This window comes from Panthera leo, chromosome A1, assembly GCF_018350215.1.
Source record: "Panthera leo isolate Ple1 chromosome A1, P.leo_Ple1_pat1.1, whole genome shotgun sequence".
In the NCBI taxonomy this organism is placed as follows: Eukaryota; Metazoa; Chordata; class Mammalia; order Carnivora; family Felidae; genus Panthera; species Panthera leo.
The window spans coordinates 48,289,851-48,307,532 of NC_056679.1; the positions used below are offsets into that span (position 1 = coordinate 48,289,851).

General features: G+C 37.0%; 1 protein-coding gene across 8 annotated transcripts in view; it reads right to left on the minus strand.

The window, feature by feature from the left end:
• Positions 1–17,682, minus strand: part of KLF12 (Kruppel like factor 12) — a 1,158,470-nt gene that overhangs the window by 294,119 nt on the left and 846,669 nt on the right. The gene's annotated exons all lie outside the window — the stretch shown is intronic.

A 17,682-nucleotide genomic window follows, 5' to 3' on the forward strand; every position in this document is an offset into this window, starting at 1 on the left:
AAGAAGAACACAGAAACAAATCATGAGAGTAAGTTCCACATGTTGAGGACATCCTTCCACTGGGGGTGAAACACTTATTCTGCAATTCTTTACACTCTTGATTAGTGAATGACGTCATGAAAACATAAGTGAAGAATATTTTTGTCTTTAGTTGTCTTCTGCTTGCTCTTTACCAGCCATGTAAAGGGCAAAGTGGAGAGATGAGGGGATAGGAGCGGGACCTCCAACTGTGACAGCTCCTGGGCACAAGATAATGAAGATCTGGATAAAGATAAGAAAGGAAGGGAAGAAAAAGAAAGGGAGGTGACAGAGACAGAAAGGTGAGGAGAAAATGGCAGGAATCGGTGTAAAAGCAAATTTCATATATGAAAGAAGTCACAAATACTCCCCACTGGAGTACTTTGCTCCCTTATTCTTAGCAATCAAGAGATTTCTAAAGTAATGCTGTTTTCCAGAGGAAATGATCTTTTTTTTTTTTTTTTTTTCCTCTTTACAGTTGGTATAAATATGCAGCATAATTAATATGAATACTTTCTGGTGCCTTCATGTTGGTTAATACCCAAGTAACTTTTTAAAAACTGATCTGATACATGCTGCTTCTTAAAAGCTCCCATACCCCCAGGATCATGTGGATCTCACCAAATATAATTCAGTATCGCTGGATTAGAAGGTTCTGATTACAATAAACTGTTTGCGCCACTTGGAGGTATCTCGAAAGTCCTATTTATTTTCACTCAGCATTATGTAACGTGCTTCAGAATTTCCATTTCATGAGGCAAATTTTCACTGGCATTCCGTTAAGCCAGCTTAGTAGGCATAGTTGACTTTTTTTTTCTTCATTCGGAATTATACTCAAGAGGGGCCACGTCTTCCTGTTCTTACCTGCACCCATTCCGTGCCAGTGTGTAATCAGTGTAGCCCTGGGCCAAGCTTCCTTTGCATGTAATTTCATACATTTGAACAGAAAAGGGGTTCACTCACTCATAGGGCCTTAAATGAAATGTGGCACAACTCTATGGGCTTGGTCTGTAAGGGGACTGGCCTTTAATTTTATTCCAGTTTTAAATCAATCAATCAATTTCTCTCCCCCCGTCCGCTCTCTTCCTCCCCACTTCTGTGTGTGTGCTTATATTTATATTTATATTTATATAAAAAGATATATGTCTCATGTCTCAAAATGCATCTTCTCGTATATACTACAGCTTTTACTACTAGAAATGTTACTAAAAAGCAATAAAAATGCAATACTTTAACATTACAGTGTCAAACTAGAAAAATTCTCTTGAAATTCAGAGTGTCTAATTCTTCTATCTTACATTTTGAAATCATAATATGGTATCCCTGGAAAGAATTAAAAAGTCATCCATAGCACCACGTTCTTATCAAACACGTCTTGTTCTTTCTAGTCTTCAAAACAGATTTAACTCAATCAGTCCCAACTTAGCAGAAGGTATCAGGTATGTCAAAAACTGGCTTCAATCTTACATTCCAGTTTTGTAATTTGTTTTCCCATACTTTGATATATACTCTGGCTATTTTCACATGATACCCACCTTACTAATGATCAATCCAAAATTCGTAATACTCCACTGTAGGGATAACTTACTCCCTAGTTTTTGTCTAATAATTTATGATTCCGCACTACTACGGATAACATTTAAACATCCTCCTGCGTAAATCTGGCATACACTGGGGCCTCCGCAAGACTGGATGTTGCCTTTAAGCAACTAGAAAGCACGCCCTCTCTGGGCAGACACAGAAGGACTCTGGGACACGGACAGGCTTTCTTCAGCAGGGAGGGCCTGGCAAGGACAGCCCAGGGTAGGTTGTCACCAGCGCTCACCCCTCAGCCAGGCACCCTCAGCCTACACTCCTGTGCATGGCTGCTCTAGTCTGCACCTTTCATTACTGCCTTAGAATATACTTCTACAAGTATAATTACTGGATCAAAATAATAGAAACTGCCCTCCCCCCAATTTTCAAACTATCTTTTTTAAAGTAGACTATACCAATTTATATTCCCAACAGAAGAAGCAGCGCATGCTAACATAGCGCCATTCCCAACTTTATTTCCTGAAACACAGCACGCTCCCTGGCACGTTCCAGGGAATCGGTAAACGCCTGTCAAGTGAGCAAGTGAGGGTAATAATGACTAATGGAAGAAAAATAAAGTAAACCCCTCTATCAATCATGTGGATTTTTCTTAGCCAAGTAACTAGGGCCTTCATTATATAATTTGTATTTTTAGTTAACATTAATCTGGTGACTTAAAGAAACAGTAAATTATGTGAACTACACATAACACACTATCCCACATTTTGACAGCATTTTCGGATTTACAAAGTAGCCCAGTGATGTAATTTGTACTAAAGGCAGTTCTGTGACTTGAGTACATGGACTATTTTCAGATCCATTTGACAATGAAGATCAGAGATTAATTTTGCACCCAAGGTAACTAGCTGGATAATGTCAGGGTCCTTACAAAACTCCTTATTTCCGCATCTCAGCAGGCCTCTCTGTGGTTCATCTTTGCAACCCCCTACAACTTACACGTAGACCTACGTTTGAAATCTGAGGAGTTCCCGGTATAATGCTAAGCTTAGTTTTCTGTTTAATCCAAGCTCCTCAAAGAGTGCGCAAGCTCATCTCTTGCACTGTAGCTCCCACCTCACACCCCTATAGTCACCTCTGTCATCCACTGGCCATTTGACCTGAAACAATTCATTCAACCGCTCTGAGCCGCCATTCCCTTCTCTGCAGAAGCAATGCTAACCATAAAGCCTGTTCTATCTACCCCATCTACCTCAACTGAAGCAGTGTCTGTACAGCCATCTGTGTTGTCATCCACGTAAGAAATACCGCTCTTCAGTCAATGGCCCAGATATTAAACAAGAAAACAACAGGATTTCCCAAAGTTGAGACCACGAAATAGACAGATGACTCTCTCTTTTACTCATGCTCAGGCGCCTTTGGGTTGTTCTCCAAACCCCTTCAAAATCAAGCCATGATATAAAATGGGGAAATGGCACATTTCCAACAACAGTTAATATCTCATCAATTTCCCAACTAAAAGATCACTTTAACTCTGCCAAATAGGTTTGTAAATATATCCAATAAGTCTTCTCAAAGCACAGAAGTTTTAAAGGCCACTGTCCTCATCAAAAATTCATCACACATGGTTTCGGTCCTTACTTTCCTAGCTTCAAAAATGATTCTCCATTGTCGGGTGAAGAAGCAGAAAAGAGCTGGTAACTTATTTCAATACAAAAAAAAAAAAAAAACAAAAAAACAAAAACCATGAGAAAGAAGAAAAGACACAGAATATTACATTTTGGAAAAAAAGTTTAGATTTACTTTTAAAAACAAATACTGCTGCCTATAGTATTAGTAAATATTCATCTATAAATGGTGAGTCTGGACAAACTGTAGCAAAAGAGAATGATTTTCTAAATTGTTACTTTCTAACTCTTGTTTTCTCCCCTAAAATTTCCTAAAAGGAATTCTAAGCTTCCTTTGTAACTCAAAGGAAGGACCCTGGACAACAGAAACGGCCAGAATGAAAGTGGATGCGACCCAACTTAATGAAAAGGGAGTTACACTTCAGAATAATGACCTCCAGGTACGGGCATTATATTACCCAGTAGTAACAGGCCGCTAGCTCTTCATCACATCTTAAATGATCTATTAGGTTCTCAATCTTAAAAGGTTAGTGTTTAATACATTCTAAATACTTCAGGACCCATAAGTACACTTGTTGCTAGTTCCTCTGAAAATCCCTTTACGTATCTTTAAATAGAGACAGAGAAACAAGTTTCCAAGGTGTTTATGGACGCCTGACTTGTCAGGGTATTTCACTTTCTGCCCCAAGGTAATTTAGTTGCTCTGTTTCAAGCAAATTGAATTCTGGTAATGGTACTGCGATCCCATCTGGAATTCTGTCTTCTAGATTCAGTTTTACAAATCACTGCTTCATTAGCTGTGATCTTGTGTTTTCAAGGGCTGATTAAAAAAAAAAAAAAAAAAGTCAAGTAATAAGGTTTATATACATATTCACATAACTTTTAAAGCCGATTAGGGAACCCGACAGGCAGGCTTGGTGCATTTAAGTTGAAGGTATTACGTAACCGATCCATCCTGGCCTTCCTGTGCATCAAGGTTTTTGATATATAAGTTGCCTTTTTTCATTTAAAGTTATTTCTGTTTTATCTGCTGCAGTGAGTTATCTTGGGAACTAAAAATATTTGAAGGTTAATCTAAATATTTCTGGAGATAAATGCAAATCTAAGTGCTACGTTTTCATAGCTATTTTGACTTAAAATGAAAAGAGATGCTGAAGACACAAAGCAGGGAGCTTGTTGCTAGGTGACAGGTGACATCTACCGTATCTTCTGAACTTGTACAACATGAGACATCTTACTGCTGAGAAAAGACACACAGATTTCTGTGGCACAAACATCATTTTCTATATGGAAGCAAACTCGTGTTCAGATATTCTTTAACATAGGCTGTAAGGAGTCAGCAATTTATGTCTATATGAATATCCAATTTTAGAGATGCCTCTCAGCACAAATAGGAAAACAGTTCTTTATTTTCCATTTGGGGTATACGGTTTTACCTTCTAAATAACATCTACATAGGAAATACATAAAATTTTCATGATTTGTAATGAAAGAGTGATCGTTATTTTTTGTACCTCACTTTATGCATTTTCAAACTTTTAATAGAAATCACCTCAACTAGGATAGGTGGAGTCCACAGAGAAAGCATTATTTCTATAATAAGTAATCCAATTTCCATTAAGTTTATTAATGGAAAATTAAGAGCAGCATAGCAAAGACCTGATGAATTAAAAAAGAAAATACAAAAAACTTCAATGTAGATTATTTCCTGGGTATATTTTACAATTACACACCTACTTTCTACAGTTACCTCCCTTCCCTGAGCACAAAGTTCCACCCCTGTTCTTTGACTCATCAGGCAATTCAAGCGACGATACACAGACATCAAGAACTCTTCTATACCCAGAATTTCAGGATCTCACGAGAATAAACGGCATGCTCTACTCCATCTGAGAAAGGTTGTGTGCTGCCGCGGAAAGGATCCAAACACGAACCCAGACAGAACCAACACCAGCGCTAGCACTTGGCAAAAATGTGCCTTAGGGCAAGCTGTTTAACTTTCCTATGCCCCTGTTCCTCATTTGTTCAAGTTATATCATAAAATCTCCTTTTTTAGGGGACAGGGGCTACGGACACTGGAAACAAGAATGCATACAATGTATACACCAGAAAATCTGGCACAAGCTAGTTACTCAACAAATGTCCATACCATCCCTATCCCTCATACTTACAATCAAGCACCCAATGGTCAAGGAACAATGAACAATGGTCAAGGAACAATGAGCTACTGGAATCCAAGTTACACTTCCTCGATACCACTGTCAACCACGGTTGTGCGTTTGCTACAGCAAGGTCCCGGGAATACACACGAGACAGAATCTCCACACTAGGCTCTCACAATACAGTGTCTCCAATTCATCAATTAAGAGAGTTCAATGATGTAACTGCTAATAGAAATAGGAGAAAGGGCATCTGAGGTCCTTAATAACCTAAATTCAATAATAATCCCTATGGAATTCTATTAGTTACATAGAAATCAACTGAAAATGCTCCGCTTTTAAAATTGTTCTTCTCTGCTTCCAGCTTTATGTTTCTCTGATTATGCTCCCCGCCCAAGAATGTTTCACTATCAACAAGAACAGACAATACAGAAAGAGCAAACTTTAAGAATTAAGGTCCCATTTGGAGGAAGGTATGCCTCAAAGCTTGAGCAATCATTTAAGAACAGAGTTCACTGAATAAACAGCCCATTTTCAGAAGGAAGAGGTAAAGCAAAAAGCACACTGACATGGAAATTACTCTTTCAATCTGTTTTCGACTTCCACTACACCGCATCATTCTATGCAGAGAACAAATAAACCTTTAAAAGAAAGTAACCATAGCAAATGAATTAAGCATTTCTTTTACATATATTGTGCTCAATAGAATGGTTTGAAAAGTAATTTATGCTATGCTCATATTCAAGCGTAATTGTCATTTTATCGGGACTGCACAGTCAAAAATCTGATTTGTATTGTAAAGGACTGACAAGATGATTAAATTTTGTCTTCATATGTCTAATTTACGTGATTTAGACTGCAACGCAAATATGAGCATGTGCAATTTGTACTTGCACATCAAACCATGGCAGAGAACACTCCACTCTGCCAAAAGGAACTTGGCCACACACATTTGCATTCCCATATGAAGAACACAGACAACCTTCTCTTAATCCTTTCTATCAGGATCCTTTCTATCATGCTAAACATACTAAAATCCCTGGAGTTTTTAAGGGGCTGGTGGGAGAAATGAAATAATAGGGTGCCAGTTCACTTCCCAACATTTTATGTAAGTATAGTGTGGTTGTGTGATGTATACATAAAAAAGCAAGCTGACAATTTTGAAAACAAATGAAAAGAAAATCATGATAAACACATATTTGGTACCAATTAAAAATGCATAATTCACACAAGCCTAAGAATTTCTCTACTATTTCACTTCAGTGGGTGTTGTCTGACCACAACAACGCATATATATTATGGGGTCATTACAAATTTTAGACACTAAGGATCTCTGACAGAGGCAAGAAAAATAAGTTGCCTTATTTAGTATGCAGTATACATATTTGGTTTTCCTATTAATTATTGCCTTCTATGTTTAACTTGCCAATACTAAGCAAGATAAATTCCATTCAAATGCATAGTAAACAGTTTGCTTAGGGAGTACATTTATTTTCTAGTCCATCACAACAATAGTTGATTTAAATATGTTGCTCTTATCCAGTTTTGAATTAATTCATGTGAAATAAAACAAATATTTATTAAATTGTGGGGGAAAACATTCCATCAAACTGTAAAACCTGAGTAGAAAAACAAATGGCACACATTTAATTACAGTTGACATTTAAATGAAATTTGCAATCTCAAAATATTTAACAATAATTAGAAAATATCAGACTTGAGATATTTTTAGGGTGCTTTTATGTGTAATCTCTCCAAATATCTGAACCCAGAGGAATTTAAGATATGCAGATTTTAAAACAGGACGTGAAAGACGGATCAAAGAACTTAATAGATCTGTGCTACTGACATTTTGATACAGTGATACAGAAACACAAGGATTTATTTGGTATTTTTAATGAATGTCTTACAGGTCTTGCCGTGTGCCTTACTGAACAAGAGTTTTGTCCAGCTGAACTCATCAATCCAGTTTGTGCATTCAGACATCACAATCATTACCCTATATAGCTCATAATCTGGTCCACCACAGATAGCTAGCTGTCATAATAAATACATTATCAATTAGTATTTCTCAATGATGAGCAAATTAGTAAACCGTCAAATGGACTGCATAACCATATGCTTCTCTCATGACTAAATAATAACAGAAAATCAAAATACTATTTGTTGAGAATGACACGATATATTAGGTTGATCGCTGTTTACAAGGTTCAAAGACTCCTTTAAAACCTGAAAAATACTGAAATTGGAAATCAACACAAATCTAATCCAAGTAATTGCTAGCAGATGATGAAGGTCCACTGACTTTTAATAGTAATTTCTATTACTATATATATATATATATATATATATATATATATATAGTATATATACGTACAACGTATACTGTATATATATATATATGTACAACATACATGTACCATATATATAAATATAATTCCGTTATTAATTCATCCACAAATTGCCTGTATGCCACAATACCTGATTTAGAGGAGCTCCCAGAAAACAAAGGTGCGACAAATATAAGTAAAATAATTATAACAATGATAGCTACCAGCCACTGAATATTTACCATATGTTTAACACTGACTAGGTGCTTTTATTATTTAATAAATTCATGTATAAAGCATATGACCTAGGGTTTAATTCCCACGTGTTACAATAAAAATAACTGTGATCAAAGCCCGTACTCTCTAACCTGTATCAAGTCACCTCCTGAGGAACCCCACAGCAGCTTTGAGGAAAGAACGATGTATCCTGGGAAGTTGAGGGAGCCCACTGAGACTTCACAGAGGATAAAACAAAGTTGAGTCTTGAAAAGTGGGAAAGCAGAGACATATCAGGAAAAGGGGAGGTACTGGGAATTAGTACATTTCAATCTGAGTTTCGGGACACTCCTATGGAGGAACATCCTAGAAACTGGCGTATTTACACGAGCCAGCCCAGGCTACCTAAAGAGGGGCTCTAATATGGAAAAGAAGCCTGTCATTTGGAAAGATTTACTTCAAGTAAATAATAAAAACAATTCTGCAAGTGTGACTTCTTGTGTCTCAGGGAGGCTGTCTTACAGTGTAAAGGGAATTATATGATGTATGCTAAATCAGGAACACTAAAGCAATTTCAAGAACGTAATGCTACAAAAAAAATGACTCGAAGATTTTTCTCATGAAAAATGTTATGTTCTGTGATTGAAGGTATTTCTAAACATCTCCAATACTCATAAATAAAATATTTCAAAATATTTATTCAATTATGAATCCATGAAAATATGCCCACAGAGAGTAAACACACGTGTGTGTGCATGTGTGCAGACACACACAGAGCCAAGCACTAGTTAAAAACTCTGACTGGAGAAATATTCCTGAAGTGGATGTAAGTTACATAGTTTATCTTTTTAAAAAAAACACTCCAGGGGCGCCTGGGTGGCTCAGTCGGTTGAGCGTCCGACTTCAGCTCAGGTCACGATCTCACGGTCCATGAGTTCGAGCTCCGCGTCAGGCTCTGGGCTGATGGCTCAGAGCCTGGAGCCTGCTTCCGATTCTGTGTCTCCCTCTCTCTCTGCCCCTCCCCCGTTCATGCTCTGTCTCTCTCTGTCTCAAAAATGAATAAATGTTAAAAAAAAATTTTTTTAAATAAATAAAAAAATAAAAATAAAAAAAACACTCCAGAAAATTTAAATGATTTTGAAAAATAATGGTGTAGCAGCCAAGGAGTATCAAAAGCATTTTGGAAAATACTCTCAAAACAAAAGTTGGCCACATGCAGCCTTAAAACCTATTTGGAGACATACATAAAACTAAAACACTAAAACCAGGATTAGCCCTATAAGTAAATAATATATGGATTAACCTCCATTCTAATTTTTAAGAAATGTTCACAAGTGAAACAACTATCAAATAATTATCATGAGTATGCAGGTTCCCTGCTCACCTGTATTTCCCCAATATGCATGGGCAATGTATTTAATTTAAATACAGTATCATTCAAAAAAACACCTGGGGCACCCAGGTGGCTCAGTCGGTTAAGCTTCTGACTTCAGTTCAGGTCATGATCTCATGGTATGTGAGTTCGAGCCCTACATCGGGCTCTGCACTGACAGTGTAGAGCCTGCTTAGGATTCTCTCCCCATCACCCTCTACCCCTCCCCCACTTGCATATGCACACGCTCTCTCCCCCTCTCTTGCTCTCTCTCTCTCTCTCTCAAAATAAATAAATAAAACTTTAAAAAGTCCTCTGATTTTTTAAAAGACAGTCCTTTAAATACTCTAACTTTACTCCCAAAGGTGGCTAACTACATCTTGGGAAATACAATGAGGGAAAGCTGCTGGCCAAAGAACTGAATTCAAATTGTTCTCTGAGTACAATGGTATTAATTCTCAGTAGTAGAGGAAGAGGAGGAGGAGGAGGAGGAGGAGGAGGAGGAGGAGGTGGAGGAGAAAGAATGGTTATAGCATCAGCAAACACACTGATTTCCACATGCTAGGAACTGTTCTAACTTCTAACTACTCTATATGTATATTCCTCACACCCTTGTGAGGTAGGTGGTATTATTGTCCTCATTTTACAGATGTGGTAACACACAAGCTAAGTAATCTGCTTACTAAGCAGCAGATCCAGGATTTTAAAATAAGCAGTTAAGATTTAGTCTTCATAATTTTAAATATTATGCTATGATGGTTCTTATAAACTTGGTATTATCCTGCATGCAATGGCATCTCTGTTTGTGGAAAATAAATAAGCAAGCCAACTGAAACAAGATAGTTTTGCTATTTTCCTCTTAAACAGATTAAAATGAGTATTTCTGAATTAAAAGCACAATCTCAAAGCCTTTTCCAATCAAAGAAAGGGAAAATATATTCCAAATCTGATTGTCATTTTAAATCTTGCCCAATACGCCAATAAAGCCAATGTTTTCAAAGGTTTTTCCCCTAATTAAAAAATAACACTTTCATTAACTCATCTAAGTTTTTAGAGATTTTAAGATTTTAGAATTTTTGTACACTCTTCTACATGAAACCGAAGATTATTGAATGGAATGAAAATCCTTTCTTCCTCTTCCTCACCAGAGATACCTAAATATATGCAAAGATACAAAAGAAACTTAACTTTTCACATCAGAAATAACCTGTATTTTTGATAATGTATCCAATGTAAAATAGCCCCCTCTGAAAATGCATTTCAAAGGAGTATTTCTGACCTGTGTCGGAGTCTGCTACCTCAAACAGCTATTAAAATACTTAATTTGAAAGATTAATTTATCCTAATCTTGGCTAAATATGTTTCCATCAGCTCAAGGTCCTTAAATGCAATGAAATACATTAGTTTCTTTTCTGATTCTGAAGATACTAAACATAACCTAATACTGAACAATCTCAATAAATTAACCAAATAACAAAAAGCTTACGCTCATACATAAAGCTAAGCAGAAATAAATCATGCTTTTGAACAGGTCATTTTCTAAAATACCATTAATATAACAAATAAATTTTATATTAATATATAATATAAAGTCCCTACATAATCATATGTACTGTTATTAATTCCCTCATTTATATAATAAATATTCTTTTCAATCACTAGCGATTCAGAAATGAAAAAGCCCTCACATATCATATATGTTAAAACTAAAAAAAAGGCTGGAGGCGGCCTGCTGCTATTTGAGAAACCACGGAGCCTGCTAAAAAAGCACTGGTAAATCTGGGGAACAGGAGATACCAGGTGCTGTGGTTTCACACCTACTTCATCTCTGCAAAAGCTCATGATATGGAGGATGAAAATAATTACATTTTGTTCGTGAGAACCAAGGAAATGACAACTTGCTAGTAATCAAGAATAGGGTTAAAATGAAGTACACACACAAATCTGCAGTTCAACTCTAATTTGCAAACAGCACTCAACCTGCATTCACCTAAACGAACACAAGGGTCACACAAGAGACCTTTCTGGATGCCAATCTTTGTCTGAAACATACTCATTTCCTTCAACTTGAAGGTTGCTGATTGCTTACTTCCATAATAGCATTTCTTTGATTTTCACTCATAACTCTCCAGTTTCAATATGCTTCAACTTTCAGGTTCACAAAATGCTTTATGACACACAGAGCATAGTTATCTTCCAAAATTCTCCCTGGTTTTAAGATGATGTGCTTTCCTTTGTTTGATCTCTGAGGAAGTTCAATGACCAGAGACTCAATTATTATTCCCAAATGAATATCTCTACACCTAATTTCCCACCAAAATGTGACTCTTTTTCCCACATAGGTATCACTGAATAATCTAACAAACACTTAGGTTCTTAGGATTTTTATCCAGATATTCTTATCATGTCTGGAATGGTGAGAGACACTAGAGATTTGCAGCCAAAACAGCTCCCTTACGCACAATTGGTTTACCATCTTAACCACAGGCAGAAAGCCTCACTTACTAGCACCCAATATGGAAGTCATTATTCTTTCTCCCCTTCAAATCCTTTTCCCAGTTTCCCACTGCAGTTTGTGAAACCATTAACATCCAGACCCTAGGACCTTGTTTATGAATCAATTTTAAGTTTCTTTTCTAACCAACATATAACAACAATCCTGCTTATTTTTTTCCGAAACCAGAATCTTCCAGTTGACTTCTGTAATTTTCCTTCACCACCTCAGCTCCCTTAGGCCCTCATTTAACAAATCTGGATTATTGTCAATCTATGTTGTCTCTAGCCTCTGCTCTTTCCAATGCACATTACAAAACAGACGAATATTTAAAATATTTCATCACGTTACTCCTGGTCTCAAGAATTTGTTATTTATAATTGCAGTGTCTAAATTTCTGTTGATGACCATGACCCTTCAAGAGAAGCTGAGGTTTCTTCTCCTTCCTCTAGGAGGAGTTTCATCACTCCCTCCAAGCAAATTCCTTCAGCAGGCTCACCTCTTCACATAAACACAAAAAAGCATTTGATAAAATGAACACACGGTAATCACTGTTTAACAACCTTAGACTGTAGAAAAAGAAGAAAACTGCATTAACTTGAAGAGTATCTATTTTTTTTAATGTTTATTTATTTTTTGAGGGGGAAGAGAGAGAAAGTGAGGAAGAGAGAACAAGCAGGGGAGGGCCAGAGGATCTAAAGCAGGCTCTGTGCTGACAGCAGAGAGCTTGATGTAGGGCCTGAACCCAAGAACCATGATCTCACCTGAGATCATGACCTGAGCCAAAGTCGGACACCCAACTGAAGGAGCCACCCAGGTGCTTGAAGAGTATCTATTTTAAAACCTACCACAAACATCACCTTTAATGGTGAAATGTTAAAGTTTTCTTCCCCCATTGAAATCAGAAAAAGGATATTTGTTACCACTATGTCAATACAACTTATGTTGTAGGTTTCAGCCGATATCATAAAGAATAAATAATTTTTTAATACAGATAATGAAAGGAAAAAGTAAAATTGTGATTATTCACAGGATAATTATTCACAGAAAGACTGTACTAACAGAAAATCCAAAGAATCTACAATCACAAAATTAATATTAACACATGAATTTATTAGCAAAGTCAATACACAAAAATCAATACACCAGAAAACAAAACCCTATAATTATAAATTTAAAAGCCAACAAAATTTCTCACATTAAAGAATTGAACAACTAAAAATATGAAAGACCTTGAAAACATCTACCTTGAAAAAACAAAACATTATTGGGAGACATTAAAGAAGTCCTAAACACATGGAGGGATAAACATGTTCATGGGAGGGAAAACTCAGTATTAAAATGCAAATTCTCCTTCAATTGATCTGTAGATTCAATAAAAATTGAATCTACTATTTGTGTGTATATTCGTATGTGTGTGTGTGTGTGTGCGCGCAGTAGAAACAGATTCCAAATTTTACTTTTTTTAATGTTTATATATTTATTAAGAGAGAGCGAGCGAGCACGGGGGAGGAGCAGAGAGACAGGGAGAGAGAGAATCCCAAGCAGGCTCCACGTTTTCAGCACAGAGCCCCATGTAGGACTCAATCCCACAAACCGTGAGATAATGACCTGAGCCAAAATCAAGAGTCGGTCACTTAACTGGTGCCCCCAGATTCCAAAGTTTAAGTCAACATGGAAAGAAATAAGAATAGCCTTGGTGATCTTAAAGAAAAAAGACAAAGTTGGGGAACTTATATTCTCATATCTCGACTTATAATAAAGTTCTAATAATTAAAATATTTTCGAAATATATAGGCCTAGATAAACTGATCAGTAAGCTCACACATCACCGAAAACTTAATTGAGATAAAGGTGGTACTGTCCTGCAACTAGGAAAAGATGCCTTTGTCAATAAATGGTACTCAGTCAACAGAATGCCATGCTGGGAAAAAATGTGAATTTTGACCTCTACCTCACAACATACACAAAAATCTATTCCAGGTAAATGCAGATACAAATATGAAAGGTAAAATAATAAAGTTTCTAGAAACAAAAGTAGAGAAGAAAATCATAATCTTGTGAGGGGCAGATATTCCTCAAACAGGATACCCAAAGCACTAATCATAAATTATAGACTAATAAAATGGACAATATTAAAATCGAGAACTTCTCTTCATCAAAATACATTATAGAAAGAATGGAAAGGCAACAGGCACAGAGAAGATATTTGCAATACATATATCTGACAAAATATCCAGAATATATAAAGAATTTCTACAGATCAATAAAAAATTACAGAAAACTCAATAGAAAAGATAAGCAAACAATTTGAAACGGGACTCTATGAAAATGGCCAATAAACACATGAAAATATTCTCAACCTCTTTGGTCATCATGCAAATGTAAACTCAATCACAATGAAATACCACTGCAAACACATCAGAAAGCCTAAAATTAACAAAACTGACAGCACCAAGTTCTAGTGATGATGTGGAAGAAATAAAACTCTCATATACTGTTGATATTAAGGGTAAACTATATACCTAATTAGAAAGCCATCAGTTTTTCTAAAGCTGAACATTTACATATCTAATTACCCAGTAATTCCACTACCTATCCCTCGGTACATACCCAACATAATTAAGTATATACATTCACAAAGTACATTTATGAGAAGATCACAGCTGACCTATGTGTAATAGCCAAAACTACATAAAACCCAAATGTCCATCAACAACAGAATGAATAAATTGTGGCATATTCAAATAATGATATATTACATAGCAAGAAGTAATGAATATGAAAAATAAAATTCATAACACAATATGGAATAAAATTAATCCACTTAAAAACCAGTTACAATGGGGCAAGTATGATTCCATTCACATAAGATTCAAAAAAGGCAAAACTAATTGATGGTGGTTGCATGTGGAGGGTAGTAAGAGATACAAGGGAGACTTCGAGGTTGGTAATGGTTGGTAGTAGGTATATCAGTGTGTCCAACTATGAAAATTTACAGAGGCACACCCTATGACTTACATAATTTTTGCACATATTTTATTTCATAAAAGCTAACTTAAATTTTTTTTCCTACATGAGAAAAGTTGATCATACCAATGTGTAATTTTAAGTCAGATTATCCAAGTTATTGAGTGCTGTCCAGTGTATGCATAGTCATTCCCAAGTGAGCTGTCACTTACGGACCAATTATCAAGTGGGAAGCTACATGAGGCATTCTTGGCCACAGGAAGGCAAGCAATTAGAAACACACCTGATACTCCAACTCTCTCGAATAACTTTGACACCCAGCAGCAGTTTTTAATGCAAGCAAATTATATGATGTGTTTTGTTTGGAGTTTCTGCTGTTCATAGCAATATGCTGAATTCTTGTAACTGACCACTCAACATTTATGTCAAATTAGATGGAGGGGTCCCTAGGTGGATTAGCTGTTGGGTGTCTGACTTCGGCTCAGGTCATGATCTCACAGTTTGTGAGTTCCAGCCCTGCATCGGGCTCCATGCTGTCAGTACAGACCCCACTTCAGATCCTTTGTACCCCTCTCTCTCTCTCTGCCCATCACCCGCTCTCAAAAACAAACATTTTTTTTTTTAAAACTTAGATGGAGAAAACAATCCAATCCTTCTTCCTTAACTTTATAGTACTGCAATACTACCATTAACTATTATTTCGGCTCAGGTCATGATCTCACAGTCATGAGATCGAGCCCCTCGTCAGGCTCCTCACTGGGCATGAAGCCTGCTTAAAATTCTGTCTACCCCCTTGCTCATAAATAAATAAATAAATAAATAAATAAATAAATAAATAAATAAATAAATGTGCAAGTCTACAAGACATAAGCTATGAACTGGAATAAATGAATACTGGTTGAAAGAGTTTGGGTTCTAACTTTGAATTGGTGAACTTAGAAATTTAGCCAAATTTCTCCCTCCTAGGGACTCCAAACCTGCTACAGGAATACAATGGATAATGTGTCAACTGTAACTTAGCAAGCCACTTAGCTTTACTATATGGCACTCTGAAGAGAAATTCTTAGGGGATCGAAAGGGGACAACAGAGTGAAGTATTTTCACTATTGCTAAAGCTGAGCCTATGGACACACCAGTAGTGACCGATCTGGAGGTGGCCTTGGAGAACCTGAAGGTGGGCAGGGAGTATTTCTTTTCTAAGCACAGTTCCATAAAGCACCGCAGTATAACGCAGTCTATCTGGGACTGTAAACAATTTCTTTCCCTACAGTTTTACCACAGCCAGAAATGAAAGCTCAGAAATCAATCTGCCACTTTGTCTTGTATAATTTAAAGAAGTGTATTATTTACAATAGTGCCTCCACAGTAAAACTATAATCCACAAATCAGGTATGTGCCAGGAGGTGCAGCAGGTGCTTTACACACATTATCTTAGGTGATCCTCACTGTGAAGAAAGGATATTAACCTCCACTTCTCACGTGAAGAAATGAAGTTTTATGGTTATCAACCTGCACATCTGGCATCTGAACACACGTGTGTCTTATCCCAAAGTCCACACTCTTTTCCTCATGACACAGCTCCTCTTCCCAGAAGCTTCTGAGCCGTGAGCCCGATGGATGTGCTATGCCAGAACAAACTGATACAGTTACAGATGTGGCCAGATTTCAGGAATGCCACCAAGCACTCAAAGGGCACAAATCGTCACTGCAGCATTACTTTGTGGATCAAGCAGCCACCGAAGAGACCGCTGTTTGTGTTCTCCAGTCTGAGCAGGAGCCACTGACAGGGGGGAGGCTTGCCGGCTGCTACTCCTTGGGCAGCATTTCTCCATGTCTGCTCTGTGGACTACAGGATCCAAATTAAAGTGTAACAGAGTTCTCATTTTCCAGTGCATTTGGTCTTCAATGTAGGTCTTTAATATTTTTCTGAGATTTTATGCAGGAACACTCCCTCCTGCAGTTCCAGAAGCCTAGAAGTTACTGGAAAGTTAACCCTCCTGTTTTCGTAGGACCATGAACACTAACTGCAGAGTTTGTCAGGGGCACTTAGACTTCCTTAAATCACTTTATTCACCTCATGCTCAAATTAGCCTCCGTGCTGCCCTCAATTCAAAACTTACCTTTTCTATTTCCAAGTTATACGGCCATGGCCTAATCACATCTCTCTAAAACTCAGTTTTTCCACAACCACAAAAAGGGCTGATATTAATGCCCACTTTGCAGGATATCTGTCATGTCTGGATATTCTAAGAAATGCAATTTATAGAAGGCACTCGAGAAAAATACTAGTTGTTATTACCCTTTTTTTTTTAAATTTAGAAATACTACTTTGGTTTTTAAAACACAGAAGTAATATTATTAAGCCACAGAATCTGCTGGAGCCCAAAGGAGATCACATAAGCAGTCATATGAACCTCTCTGGGTATCCTATATTATTAAATCATGCCAATTAAAAAAAGAAGAAGAACAACAACAACAACAACTATGGGATGCCTGGATGACTCGGTTGAGCGTCCAACTTCGGTTCAGGTCATGATCTTGCGGTTCATGGGTTCAAGTCCCACATCAGGTTGTGTGCTGGCAGCTCAGAGCCTAGAGCCTGCTTCGGATTCTGTCTCTCCCCCCCCCCCGCCCCTCCCCCGCTTGCTCTCTCTCTCTCTCTCTCTCTCTCTCCCTCTCTCTCTCTCTCTCTCAAAAATAAACATTAAAAAAAATTTTTTTAAGTAGTTACTAAAGTCAACCAGATTTCCAGAAAACATACAATAATATGTCATACTCTCCTCTACAAAGAGAGAGGTGACAGAAGATGGGTTTACGATTCTTCATAATAACATGATCCAAATAAACTAAAACTCACCGAGTAGAATTCATTCTGAAAATCCATCATCCAGAATTCCTGTTTATGGAGATTATTTGGCTCTATTTTTAAAAACTTAATTACTTAATATTATAGCTATTCCAG